The sequence below is a fragment of the Mercenaria mercenaria genome, chromosome 8 (assembly GCF_021730395.1).
Source record: "Mercenaria mercenaria strain notata chromosome 8, MADL_Memer_1, whole genome shotgun sequence".
Classification (NCBI taxonomy): domain Eukaryota; kingdom Metazoa; phylum Mollusca; class Bivalvia; order Venerida; family Veneridae; genus Mercenaria; species Mercenaria mercenaria.
The window spans coordinates 26,844,907-26,860,265 of NC_069368.1; the positions used below are offsets into that span (position 1 = coordinate 26,844,907).

At 34.7% G+C, this 15,359-nt stretch overlaps 1 protein-coding gene across 1 annotated transcript in view; it reads left to right on the plus strand.

Moving 5' to 3' along the window:
* Positions 1-7,128: 7,128 nt before the first annotated feature.
* The window catches only part of LOC123566717 (uncharacterized), a 77,822-nt gene continuing 69,591 nt past the window's right edge, over positions 7,129-15,359 (plus strand). Inside the window, exon 1 of the mRNA XM_053549618.1 lies at positions 7,129-7,242. The gene's annotated coding sequence lies outside the window, so the exon portion shown is untranslated. The remainder of the gene's footprint in view (positions 7,243-15,359) is intronic.

Below are 15,359 nucleotides of genomic sequence, written 5' to 3' on the forward strand. Positions count from 1 at the left end.
AACGTCACGGAACCTGAGGTAAGACATTAAAAATAAGCTTTTGTACAATAGCATAACAGTAACTTATATTATTATAATTATACATTTAGTAAATTAAGGGTTTGAATCGCATATTTTTGAAGAAAAAAAAAAACAAAACAATAATTAAAAATGGTTGAAATTAACGTTTTATTACAGTTGACGCCCTTAGAGGGACGTAGACACACTGTAATACATAAAAAATATCCACTCATGTTGCACCACACCAGTGACCTAAACAATCTACAGAACACAAGTTTTCAATTTTATAGAAAATGTTTGTACTACAATGGTAAATCTTCAACCCGTTTCAACATAGAAACGTTCCTAACTGTACGAGTATATCATCACAAAAATAAAGATTTATCGCCATGTGAAGGGAAAACATTGTTCTCTGATTAGCATCCAGGTCTGCGTGAAGATATATCTAGTAGACATATTTTAGATAGCTCTTGTCCTCGATTTCCGTATTGGGAGAAGTTAAGTTTTTAAACACAAGTCAGCGGAATAGTGATTACTTTTAATATCTTAGCGAAAAATCTTATTTGATTAATACTAGGGCAGTGACACGTCTAACGCACAACGCCTTTTTTTTCTTATGACGCTGGTGTGAAAGTTTGGTACCAATATTTATAGGTTATTAGCTTTGCATCGGGAAATATGCACGAGTTCTGTTGCGTGCGCGACTTTAGGAGCGCAATATTCAACTGCATATTTCCTGAGGCAAAGATAATAACCTTTTTATTACATGCGTATCTGCACGTATAAATGTAATGTAAATATTATGAATTTCAAATACCTTTGCCATTTAAAAAAAAACAAAAAAAAAAAACACACACACAAATACATTACATAAATATCACCTTCATAAATGCAATCTCAGTGGACTACAAAATATAACAGCACTGCGTCAAAGTACTAGTCCCGTATATGACAGTTAAAGACTGCTGCCGTGAAAGTAATAAAATCAGCGAAAAGATCTTTATGAAGCATATAACGCACCCTAACAAAATTAAAGCAGTCAGGGTTTGACTGAGTCTGTTCAGGAAGAGATAATCTCGTAAACAACCCCCATAGTATCGTGTTCCGTGATCGAAGGAAACGTAACGATATATATAGTGAATTTCTAACACATGTTATAACAGCAAAAAGCACAATATGTAAACTTAACACACAACTTTAACCTTTAGCCGATGGCAGCAAGTGATTCTTCCTTTGCGACCAGCGCAGACCAAGTTCATCCTGCACATCCGTGCAGTCTGATCATGGTCTGCACTTCTTGCAATTCTGTCAATAAATTTTCAAGTAAACATCCCTTTTGAATAGTGAGTGGTACTGCCCAAACTGAATGATGTAGCGGCCCATTTTAGAAATTTATCAGGGTAAAGGTTAATGAAATCTAAAGACCCCTAATCAGCAGAACCATGAACATACATGAATTGCAAATTGTAGGTTTGATAAAATGGTGATGGTTAAAATATAACACTTATTCATACAAGTTAGGTGAAGTCTAAGGAGTTATTAAATTATTGAATTGATACATGAAGTGAATTTTATTTATTTAACAATAAGTCTTTTGACTTTACTGACGATGCTAACGTGACAGGGCTTTTAAATTCAATAAAAAAACTTATAAGAATAAAGTTTTATTTCTGAAAAAAAGTTTACATACATGTACATGTAAATGCAAATGTGTAACTCAAGAGATGGGAACAATTCACAATCATTAGTGGATACACAGTCTCCTTCGATATTTAGAAGTGTAGTCTGGACGATTTCATTGGATGGTTCAATGCGCCGTTGAAATTAATAAAAATACACATTCCAAAACATTTTAAACAACTGTAATGAAGTTCAAACATCGAAAACAAAAGAAACGAACAACTTGATTTTTTTAGTGTTATCACGTTATACATCACAATTAGTATGTGAACAAGTGCATTAATTTTCAATTAAAGCACTATAAATTCATAAAGGGAAAATGAAGACAAATCTTTAAGTGAGCTTTCGATCATATAACAGTGTACGATTGATTACTAACTGACGAACTCTTCAGTCATTCGGGTGTTTTAGTGTAATCTTTATAATTATGTTTTATTATATATACATGTACATACACATGTATATATATATATATATATATATATATATATATATATATATATATATATATATATATATATATATATATATATATATATATATAATATGTTTAAGGAACTTTGTATATTTTTTTTTGTTATATGTTTTTCAGTGAATTATTGAAATGTCAGAGTGAAATTTACCTAGTATTTTCACAATGAAAAATATCAAATATAGTCTTAACTGGTAAGAAACTATAAAAATGGGTAAATTTACTCAAAACATGAAATAAAAAGAATGTTTGTTTGTGAAAATATTGCATCTGGTGTTCACAAGTGAAAGATATTTCAATCTTACACTGAAACAAACAGATATCCTCTATATATTTTGCTAGGTATACATAGAAACATTTTGGAGTACGAATTTTAATTATAGGGATACGAAATAATTTTATTTGGAATTCACTGTGTAAACGTTTGGTCCTTAACAAGAAGTCGAAAATCAAAGCACAGCCATGAAAACATAAAAAAAGAGAAGTAGGCAATTAAGCGACAAAATACATATGAGCCGCACCATGAGAAAACCAACATAGTGCGTTTGCGACCAGCATGGATCCAGACCAGCCTGCGCATTCGCGTTCGGTTTCAAAGCCTATTGCAATCAGAGAAACCGTTAGCGATTTTAGTGTAATCTTGCTGGTCGCAAACGCACTATGTTGGTTTTCTCATGGTGCGGCTCATATAATAATGACGGTTTACTCAAGCTATATTCAGTAGGAGGAAATGCTTGTCCTCATCTAAATGTGCCGAGGCGAAAATAAACACTAATACACATAGTTAGTCAATAAAATTGTATGGAAAGAGTGAGCATGTGTACCCCACCCACATACGATAACTAGAGACGATGACATTGAAAAGAAAAATGCACACCATGAGTTAAATTTACAGGCACGATCAGCTATAGTACATACAAGAAAACAAACAAGTTTACCATAGTTTCAGACGCCGTATGAAATCAATACATATTTTATGAATAACTCAATCTTTGAGGGTTAGTGATTACACAAAGAGCAGGTTCTGCTAGAAGAGATTCTGTGACCATCAGTGTACAAATACCAACATGTTCTCCACAAGTGACTACCAAATTCTGCACAGGAATCAAAGGTACAGAAAGAAATTACTTCAGATACAATGTCTTCTATGAAATGTTTGATTAAGTTTAGTTTGAATGCATCCTAAAACTAGCAGTTACAGAAAGGCAGCTGTGGATCGATATAAATCAGCTGTTTGTAATTTATATGGGAATTTTATAAACTGAAAATTGATTGGCTTAAGCTAGTTCCATTAATTTCCTTTATTGTTTGTCATACTTTATAAATATTCTGCGGTTATAATGTTTTGAATAATGATTTAAATGATGTCACATATAAAACAACAACCAATCCGTCCAAGAAGTACGAGTGTGCAAAACTGAACGTAGAAAGCAAAGAGATTCAAAAACACGGATTGTGCATAAAGAACGTAAAATACCGTAAACTCTTGCAAGTCCAGAACGCCCAGGCTTATTCAGTATCGCCTACTATCATAGAATAAATATCAGACTCATATTTCATATAAAATGCATTTGTAAAAAGGTAAATGCAGGGGAAACAACGGTAAATTACAGTAAAGAAATGATAAATTTAAAGGTCATTAACTGCTTGCTTAATAGAAGGTAGTGTACACGTAATGGCGTTTTCTCCTTATGCTATTTTGGCATTGTCCCACTTTTACGGAACGCCTTTCGTCTGTGAGCTAAATATACATTAACGTCAGAAGAAATCCGAATTGCATAATCATATGGAAATCGCCGAGTGTCAGTTAAAAACGGACAAACTACGAAAACTTAAAAATGAAATTTTAAACAAGATTTTTTTCTATCTCCGAAGTTGTGCGTGACGTCATTGGTGATGTCAGTTTCATAATAATTTTGTATCGTCGCATTTAAAAGTTCTTTGACGACGATAATTTTAATTTTAGTCAACCTAAAGGACAAATTTATATCATTTTTATATAACTTCAAGTACAGATGCGTATGTATTATTATATTTTTGTTGGGAAATATGCACTACTTCTTTTGCGGACTTATACTGTCCTGCTGAAGTGGCGCAATACTTCCCCCAGCAAAACTCTTCACATATTTCGATAGATCACATACCTCCTATAGTGGCTGATGTCTGCCATTTAAGTCCGGCGTGTCGGTGCCTTTAAAGAGCGCCAACGAGCCGGAACGACAAATTAGCCCGCTAATATACGACAAATACATTGTCGTGTCGTATCGACGCACTTATTTGTCGTTCTTGCGTGTCTGAGCTCTTCAAAGGTGCCAACACACCAGAGCAATATGGCAGAAATCAGCCTCCATACCTTTTTGATACTATTTAATACGTTCATTCACTCATTACCATTAACTTACGCTAAACTTTGAATAAAATATATGTTAAAAAGCATTAAATAAGTATTTAAGCATTCATATTGATTAATATAAAAAAATTTGAAATATGTTTTTACCTTGATTTGAATATTTTATGATCAGTAAAAGGAACATTTATGTTTTATCCTATTTATCAAATACTAAATATAAATCGATTTGCATTTTTGACAATATGGTTATCTAATTAATTACCATGTCATTTGTTTGCGCTGTCATATCCGAAAGTTAGATCATATTTTCAATATCTGAACATTTATGGAGCCGTAATGGTTATCGGCTATTTCCGCTTGATGACGTAATTTTCATATTCGCAGAATGAGATTTCGGCATTTCCCGGCTCGTACAGAACGCCATGTGTTTGTTTGAGCTACTGTAACGACCAAAAATACCAATTCGGAGAATTCGGGGATTGCGTAATCGCGCGGAAATGTTGGATTATTATTTCGGGGTTTGCTACATAAACAGGACTACACTAAGGCAGATTGCAATGCTTTGAAATGAGGCCAAATAAATTTGAGAAAACATGAACGGCCTGTCTCGTAAGCATATTGAATACAGAGTCCATCCATATAAATATATGAGCTTAATTGACATGAGAGGCCGATCCCCGTTGACGATTAGCTAAGGTCGTTGCCCGTCACATCTGTTGGCTGTATCTTTTCGAGAATGTTACCCCGCCAGCTTGCGGGAGATCGGTGGCTCTACCCATGTTCCCGATCGTGCCTGAAGTAATGTACGGAGGACAACCTAGAGCCATCCTTAAAAGTTCATTACTTACATTCTTGGAACCATTCAATGCAATAAATGAAAATAACAGCTATTCCACAAAGAACTTGCACATGCTAAGCAAAAGCATGATTTTAGAAGGCTGTTTAGACTTTTTCGTTTTTTTATATAATCGATTTTCTTTGGCGTTTACAAATGAAATGCACGAGTCACTCCGCAATGCTTTTAAAACACATGAAGATTTATCTTTAAAGTTATTTCAAACATGAACGGGAAGTGTGCGATTCAGCAGTTTGGCTTTTATTACCCCACTCCCCCCACCCCACCCCCAAAAAATACAATATGTTTTGCGGGTTGTGGGGGCAGGGGACTTAATGTTGCCCTTGTCCGTTCGACTTTGTGTCGTGCACATCTCAAAAAGTACTTGACCAAGAGTCATCAAACCTTACAGGATTATTATTTAGCAGGCGAAGTTGGGCACCTGATGTTTTAACTGGGATCTCACAAGTCAGACCAGAGTTATGGCCCTTGACTTGGTAAAAAATATGCATAAATATAACCTTAACATTTGTGTAGCGTGTATCTCAAAAACTATTTGACCCTGGACTATAAAACATCACAGAAATATTATTCAGCAGTGAAGTTGTGCACCTAAGGTTTTGCGAGAGATTTCGTTTAGCCAGACTAGCGTTTTGGTACTTGACTTAGTCAAAGATTTGCACAAAGTAGCATTCGTGTTTCTGTCGCGCGTATCTTAAAACGTATTTAATCTAGGGTCGTGAAACATAAAAGGGATATTATTCAGCATGTGAAGTTGTGCACCTGGAATTTTGTTCGGGATTTCTAGTGGTTATACCAGGGTTATGACCCTTGATTAAGTCAAAGGTATGCATAGAGGGTATGAAAGTCTGTGTCGCATGTATCTGAAAAGTATTTGACTTTGAGTCATAAAACATTAGGGGATTGTTGTAAAGCATCAGTGGTGCACCTGATGTTATGCTTGGGATTCAACTAAGCCAGACCAGAGTTACGGTCCTTGTCTTAGTGACAAATACATAAAAGTGCTTAAAAGTTTGTGTTTTAGTGGGTTTTTTATTTCACTCTGCAAGAACAGAGTTATGGCCCTTGACTTAGTCAAAAATATGCATTATGGGCATTAAAATGTGTGCTATGTATCTCAAGATGCACTTGACCTAGAGTCATACATCATCACAGGATTGTTTTAGCATGTCAAACTGTGCACATTGTGTTCTAGATCTGTTTGGGATTTCGCTCATTTAGACCAGAGTTGTTGTCCTTGACTTTGTAAAAAAATACACATAAAGTGATTTTAAGTTTGTGTTGCATATAACTCGTATCTTACAAATATTTCACCTATAAAACCATGTTAAGTGGCAGGAAGTATGGGGGAAGGAGGGCACCAGTGTCCTATGGACACACATCTAGTTCAGATTATTATTTGTTTCAAGCAAATATATTAATATTGGCGTGTTTTGTGGTTTTCGGTCAAGATTGAAATAATAGGCAGTGCTGACAGACAAAGTCATTGACAAAAAGACGTGTTCCTGGGTTCAAATCAGTCGAGCACTATCAATAAGATCTAGTATTTTTTGTTATTTACGAAATCATTTTTTTTTCTACGGATTTTGAACAAACTGACAAAAATACTGTTTAGAAGCCGTAAAAACCCACAACGCGTTCATTAATCAAATAAAACTTTTGAATATGTTGGTCTCGAAAATCGTTTGTCTTTACGAAACATGGCTTTTGACAATGATGAATCGCGCCTTTTATAAAACAGGTATACTTTAATATATACAATCGTGCAAATTTCTTTCCCCGTCAGTTGGCCGTTCAGGTTTACTTAGCCGAGTGTGTACAGAGTTGTCCATATTCCGTGAGTGATAAGCGAACTTTGGATTATGTTTGGACTATCTGTAGTGTGTAAGTTTAATATTTCAACTTTTACTTGTTCATAATGATTACACTTAATCGATTTTTGGGCTATTTCATATGTTCTTTATCTAGAAAGCTGCACATGCAAATAATACACCACAATTAATTGTCAGTCGAGATTGTATTAGAGGCAAAGAACTATTTAATTTCTTTGTTTTACATTTTCATCGTATTTCTATCTGACTCTTAAAAATGATAGAAATCTTCCCTTACTTCGAATCGGCGTTATTACTATTTTGGTATATGTGCCATTTTATGTGACTGTATTCAGAACGTCGCTTAGGTGATACCACGTTTAAGATTTCTGGCGAATGACAAAAACAACAAAAAATTAGTTGTTTCCAAAAAACAATAATGTTATGATTCAAAATAATGTTTTTCTTAACCAATCAGAAAGTAGCCATTCTTATTCCTTAAAATTTAGTTTTGATGCCGTTATTATCAACGATGAACAATGGAAACTCTGACGCGAATTCAATGAGCTCAACAAATTTCAAGCACAATCATTCTTTTAGAATTTACTGTAATATTTCACACTACAATGTCCTACCAATGTACTTACAAAAACAATGGATATAAATAATCGAAAGATAAAAATAATTTTGACAGGTCGTGAAAACTAATGACAAAATTTTATAAGAAGGGGATGCCTCATGACCTAATTAAAAGTTATCTTTTATTTCTACCTTCTACTTTGATTTTCTTATAAAAAGCATCTTCCATTATTAACATACAACTCATAAAAACTGACAGTTGACTTACTGTCGTTTTCTCTATCCAGGCCTGTATAAATTCCTAGTGTTTTAATTAGGGCCATTCACAACTACAGTTTTTCCATTTATATATGAGGAGTTATCTAAGGGTATATACTTGTAATAAACAAGAGGATAGTTCTTTGTTTTTATGTAAGATATCAGGTTTTATTTCAACGAGTGAGCTTCCAAAACTTGTATTCTAACGAGTGGTCTTTTTCCACTCAGTAGTGTTGTCAACCAATGTGAAGTTTACAGAAAGAAACCACCTCCTCAATTTAAATATGATCAGCTATTCTACATGACGGCGATGACTTTTGGAAAATCAGGGATGGAGCTGCCAGAAAACTGAAAATACTATAATATATTATGTGTTCTGGTCCCAACAACAAATTTGATAATCACTAGTAGTCTGGTCTCAGTTAAAAGGATGAACTTAATTTTAGGGACGGTATCCTAGTATCTACAAACACCATTTTACTCGCTTCGCTCTCAAAAACTGTTCTCTCAATAACTGTTCCAGTGTCTAACTACTAAGTAAGGTCAGTTTCGATAGTAGTAAAATGTGGCCCGAGTGAAAGGATTTTACAGAATTTTCTACAGAACTGTGTTCAAATTGCTTGTAATAATTATTCCGTTCTTCAGTTCCAGTAAAACTAGCCTAGAGTCTTCTTAAGGTAATATGCGCCACCTCACAATTACAATACCAAATTAAAGTTGACGATATTTTCGATTGACTGGTATTTTTTCCAGTTTTTTGTTATTCTCCATTTTGCAGCTGTAAATCTTCAAACATGACCACTAACGTCATTTTTCAGCAGAGCGCAAAATGACGTACTTGACAGGTTTTTTAAGTAGCGTTTTTATATACAACAAAAATACGGCAAAAGTTCTTTATTTTCAAGTTTGTATTAAAATCATCTCTCCAATGATATATAATTTGTCAAGTTTATTTCGACGTCACATCGGAGGCAAACGATTTATGACACAAAACTGACGTCGAGCTTCACCCAAAATTTTGCGTAAAGACGCCATATTTAAAAACTGCCAGATAGTTTTTTGAATAAATTTGAACAAGCGTGCAAAATTTCAATCGCTATCGATTCCGTAAAAGAAAAATGGGGGTCACCGACTTAGATTTCGTTCTATTTACCGTTGCGCTTCCCCTACCCCCAGTTAAAATAACGACGTTTTATACTTATTTCGTAAACTTCCATTAATTTAAATTCAGTTTCTGTTTATATTTGTGGATATCTGATATCAAATTCCAGTAATGACAAATCAAAGATATTATTTCATGCAATTCTTGAAATAAATGAATGATTTCGAGAAAATGCTCTCCTATACGACATATAAATACAAACAATCCTTTTATTGAAACATGAAATGCGTATCGGTAAAGTGCGTTCTAGCCAAAAGTCGTATTCACCGGGCTTATGCTGATTTCTTATTTGTTGTTACAGCTTCAATTCTTAGACAAACTTTTTTTTAAATTTGAGAACATTAATAATATTTGTCGAAATGCTAAAACATTAGCAGAAAAGTGAATATAATCCTTTGATACACAAATCAAATGTTATAGTTCTAAACAAAATGTTTGTAGTCAATCTTTAAGAGATTCTATTACTTAATATTTTGGTGTACATCTAAGACTTCGTTTTAAATTTATGTTCACGGAACTGATAGTTACCAGGTATGATTCATGCCGGGTCCGGATATTCCCATGTCAGTGTATTTTTTATCTTCCTTTGGTATTCTGTCGGACGCATGATAGGGACAAAAGGAACCGTTATAGAAAATAATACTGCATGTGACATGTGTGCACATGCCGGTAGCTAGGAAACAGGCAAAAGTTAGAACTTCCTCGGCGGAAGTGCATTTTGCCCGTTCGTGTAGTCGAAAAGTTGATGGCAGAAACAGGATTCCGTACTATAACTGCATCTAAACTCTAACCTAATCCCAAATATACATGTGAACAAATCGCATATTCTAACCGTGTGAAAAGCTGTTATTATCATTATTTATTATTTAATATCCCCTACAATGTAAAGATTGCATACTTCTTAGGCAATGAATGGAACGTTAATGCACACATTAAGGATGTATTAGTTTTTTGGTTTTTTTTTGTTATCGTTTTTGAAATCTTTGTCAATGTTTAATTTAATGCATGACTTCTGCATCCGAATTTTGGCATGTATCTACCCACACATTGCAAATATTTTAAGTTTTCTAGTGCCAAACGTAACCTTTTTCTAGTTACTGTATTTGCAAACGCAAATTCAAACTGCGTAAATTGCTATATGGTATTTCCGTATCTAGACTTGGATATAGATTGATAGATTTAATTGCAAACATGACAAATCAATATAACCAGGGGGAAGGACGTATGATGGTATGCTGTAAGGATTAAGTGAGTAACAAAAATGGCGGACATTTAAACAGAAAATACACTTTGCAGACATATTTTTGACCAAAGGATGCCCAATATACACATATCCATTCGTTTTGTCCTCGCTGTCAGTTTGTGTACTGGTGTTTGCGTGTGTGCATGAGTGTTTCTATTTGGCGGTCTGTGTCTCTGACTGTGTTTGCTGTGCTATATGATTCCATGAAATTTAAACTTACCTTTTACGTTTTTTTTCTACTGTATTCATGATTATTAAAAAATACAAATCAATCTCAAACAGTAAATCCCGTATTATTCGCGATGTTTTAATTCCCGCTATTTTTCGCGAATCGGGTGCATCGCGAATTCATAAATCCGCATAAGTTTCCTTCCATAACATACAGACATATTCGAAAAAAATGTCCGAAATACGGTCAAGTTCAGCAATGAATACTAGCCGCCTGTACACGATGTTTATTAAATGTACTTCAATTTATTTCAATATATTATCAATAAGTATAATAAAAAACATCGAAACTACATTTCATGTAGAATATACTGCTTAAAGACAGAATTAACGCTAATGTGTAGAGGTTGGATTTACATGCAGCTGGCAGGATGATAACTTTGTTTTTTTAACAGGTTACGGAGAGCATCTCCTTGATGCACTTTGTCAAACAAGCAGAGCACGTGTTACCTGAGGGGATGATCCATATCATCCTTTATCTTCTCGACAAACCTGATTTTTTACACATTTTGTTTAGATAACAATAGGGATTAGTGGACAATTTATCACACCATTGTATTATATACTTGTACGTTACAATTATTTGTGAAAGGACTGTAACAAGAATAATCGCCCGTAAACTGAATAAAGGATTAAAAAGCTCTTTTCAATCAATTCAAGTCGAACAAAAGCAATTTGTGTGAACACAGTAACCGATTACTAATACGAAATAACCGTTACGGACCATGTATTTAACGAGTCTTTGGCGTGCATAAATCCGATACGATACGGAAGAATGGACATTAATGTAATCACGACTTCCAGAATTGGAATTTCGCTAATATAAGATAAGAAACTTCGCGAATTTAAATTTCTGACCCTCCCGTCGCGAATTCATAAAGCCGCGAAATAATTCAGGGTGCGGGAATTCGCGAAATAAAGATCATGCGGATATAACGTGATTTACAGTTTTTCAAAAATGAATTTGATAATCTCATTAACTTAAAGATGATATTGTTCAAATGAAGAACTTTAAATAGCCACCTTACCTCCTAAGGCTTTACATTTTATTGCATTTTTAGCATTTTGAGCCTTTTCATTTTCACGGTGCCGAATTTGAATTGTACGCACAGGCGTATGCCCAGGTACGCCGCTGGCGGTGAACTACGTTGGACTCCGCTTTAGTACGGGCAGCCTCGGATAACTACGTTCAGCTACGGATCAATACGGCAAGGTACGTTTCAGTACGGATGACTACGTTTTAGTACGTTTAACTACGGATGAATAAGTTTCAACCAAGTTGGACTAAAGTCACGCTCAAATGGCTACGGATCGCTCAAACTTTTATGCATGTTCAAAAGTTGGAGAAACTTGCAAGTTTGGGATAAGTCTTGAATACGTTTTGACCAAGTGTTGGTACGGATTGATACGGATTACTACTTTGAGGTACGACTCAGGTACAGATAGATACGGATTACTGCGTTTCTATCCGTGGCTAGACGTAGCTACCCGCGCCGCGCCGTATGTGTGACTGGGGTATTAGGCAAATTTGTTTGTTGTCTATAATAAAATCTGTCTCTTTATTTCATTATATCCACCAACAGAAACCGAAACTGAATTTAAATTGATGGCAATTTAAAAAATAAATATTAAAACGTTGTTATTTTAACTGGGGGGGGGGGGTAGGGGAAGCGCCGCGGTAAATAGAGCGAAATCTAAAACGGTGACCCCCATTTTCCTTTTACGGAATCGATGGCGATTGAAATTTTGCACACTTGTTCAAATTTATTCAAAAAACTATCTGGCAGTTTCTTAAATATGGCGTCTTTACGCAAAATTTTGGGTGAAGCTCGACGTCAGTTTTGCGTGTTTTGCGTTCATAAATCTTTTGCCTCCGATGTGACGTCGAAATAAACTTGACAAATTATATATCATTGGAGAGACGATTTTAATACAAACTTGAAAATAAAGAACTTTTGCCTATTTTTGTTGTATATAAAAACGCTACTTAGAAAACCTGTCAAGTACGTCATTTTGCGCTCTACTGAAAAAATGACGTTAGTGGTCATGTTTGAAGATATACAGCTGCAAAATGGAGAATAACAGAAAACTGGAAAAAATACCAGTCAATCGGAAATATCGTCAACTTTAAATTGGTAAAATTTCATAACAGTCCGTTTAAAATCGTTAGGTGGCGCATATTACCTTAACACATGTATTGATTCGCTCGCTGTAGTTTTTCGTGTACTTCTTAATGCACAAAATGTATATGTATTTCAGCTTAATGGGCCATTAAATTGAGTTGGTATTTTTTTCTTCAAAAAGTTTAACGTCAGACCTCTACGTTTGTACCTAGTCGTCTACACCGTAATACGTTCTTATTTTGCACGCTCACTTAGTTCAAAAGTGGCAGACTTATAGATCGTGGGATCATCAGTTCATGCTCTTCGTGATGATTTGATGAAAAAAAAACATTGTGCCTGAATTCTATTGTCCTCCTGCATTGGTTCATGTGAAGATACTTGCTGAGAACAGGGGGTAAGTATTGGTAAGGGTTTTAGAAACACTGATTAGGTTAAATGTTAATAACCGGCCGTTACTCAACTGAAATAATGCTGAATAAAACTTTGCTTAACCGAAGTAAAAGGAAGAATAATTGCATATACGAGGCAATTTATGTCATGTTTTCTGTTCTTTCGAAATATTATAAAACTTCGGTGTGAACAATTTATTAAAAAGTTTTAAAAAGCAGTGTCATTCTGCACGAAATTTTAAAACAACACATTTTTCACATTTCACATTTTGTTACTTTTCTGCGCACCATAATACATTTATTTCAAAATGTCAGTAAATATAACATGATTATGAAAATTTCCTCTATTACTTTTGTGATCTGGAAGCTTTAAAACACAAGGCAATGCATTATTAAACATAACCTTTATGCAAATTAGGTGTAACGTAGGGAATGGCAATGGAGGAAACTATGGATAAGTGCAACAAAAAGCATAGAATAAAGCTATTCTGGGCCCATATTCATCAGCATTTCAAGTCTGAAACTGTGACTTTGAAATGTTAAAATTAGTTTTTGCCATTTATTTGAAAACGTGTAAGTAATTTAATGAAACTTGGCATGAGTATGGCATACATTATGGAAAAAGCTAGGGCAAGTTCTCAGCAATATAAAATATTTACAAAGGCAGTAACGGCAATTCGATTTTTAGAGGTTTAAAGTCTAAGTCTTCATTTCCTGAAAACACATATATAACAGGCAGAAGCTCCGTAATTCGGCGGAAAATGTGCTTCCGCGGTATAGTCGAAAGAAGTCCAACGTATATAGATTACAATTTTCCCAATTTTTGTGCAAATTCGAACAGAACGGGTGTACTAATCACACTTTTCGCATGAAATGGTTTTCTTGCTTATACTCCAACGATGGCGATCTTTGCAGAGGGGCTTGTTGTGCAGGCAAGGGCAAAGCAAAAATGTGTCATTTGAGGGTAGCAGACCACCACTGACTGACATTTCACTAGGAGATATTCAACTCCCTATTTTTTTTTTTTTATTTTTTATTGAAAATAGGTTTTAAAAGGAGATATTCTACAAAGATATTCTACAAAGATACGTAAATACGACCTGAAGTAACTGTTGTAATATAAATAGTATATAAAACAAATAGGGTTAATTCGGGTAACTGAGCCACCCGGGTAACTGAGCCACTTACCGATTATACCCGAATTTTTCCGATAACGGTTGTTTCCCCTATGTAATAAGTTGCCATTTACTTTCTGAGAAGAAAACAAAGTTTTACAGGCGGGAATATTAAAATTTTGAATTATCATCTATGAAAGCGGGGTTAAAAAATAATCGTAGTCTGGTAAGTACCACGTAAATTTCTCATGTTAGAATTGTGGAATATACCTGCTGTACAAAAATGCGAGTTAGAGTGTTAAATTCAGACAAAATCAATTGTTTATGTTTCCCAAGAAATGTAAACAAACCGTTTCAAATGATGCGGGTAAATATTGCATATTGCAAATAAGCTTTAAGCGATCATTTTATGTATCCGAACTCTTATCCAATAGATAGAAAATGCGGATCTTTGCTCAAAAAAGAAACGTCGTGGAGATTCTTGCAAATGTTAATGGTGCACTGACAAATGTTTACAGACGCTTTTAAAACCAAACACCTGTGCACACACACAAAAATACATTGAATATATTAATGGAAATAATGGAGATGGCATATCAAAGTCAGAATTGTTAGTTTTTGTCTAATTTCTCCTATCCGCTATTATTACACTTTAAAACGTAGCGCACGTTTGTGTGAAGTACGAAAATTACGCCGGATTTGAATTTGTGACCTTTAACCTATAAAGCAATTTGAACCGTAATCATTCCTTGATATGGTTGGAAATGTAGTCGCAAAAAGTGAGAGTAGGACATCTACCTGCATTATGGACAGCTTCACTGCTCTTTGCAAAACTAGCTCTCCACGAAATCGAAATCGACAAGAGTTTTGTTATTACACAATCATTGTTATAAGACAAACTAAAGGATTGAGATGAGAAAAGGGTTAGAACCACTGACATTTATTTATTTATTTTGTTGGGATTAACGTCGCACTGACACAATTATAGATCATGTGGCGACTTTCCAGCTTTAATGGTGGAGGAAGACCCCAGGTGCCCCTCCATGCATTATTTCATCACGAGCGGGCACCTGGGTAGAACCACTGACCTTCC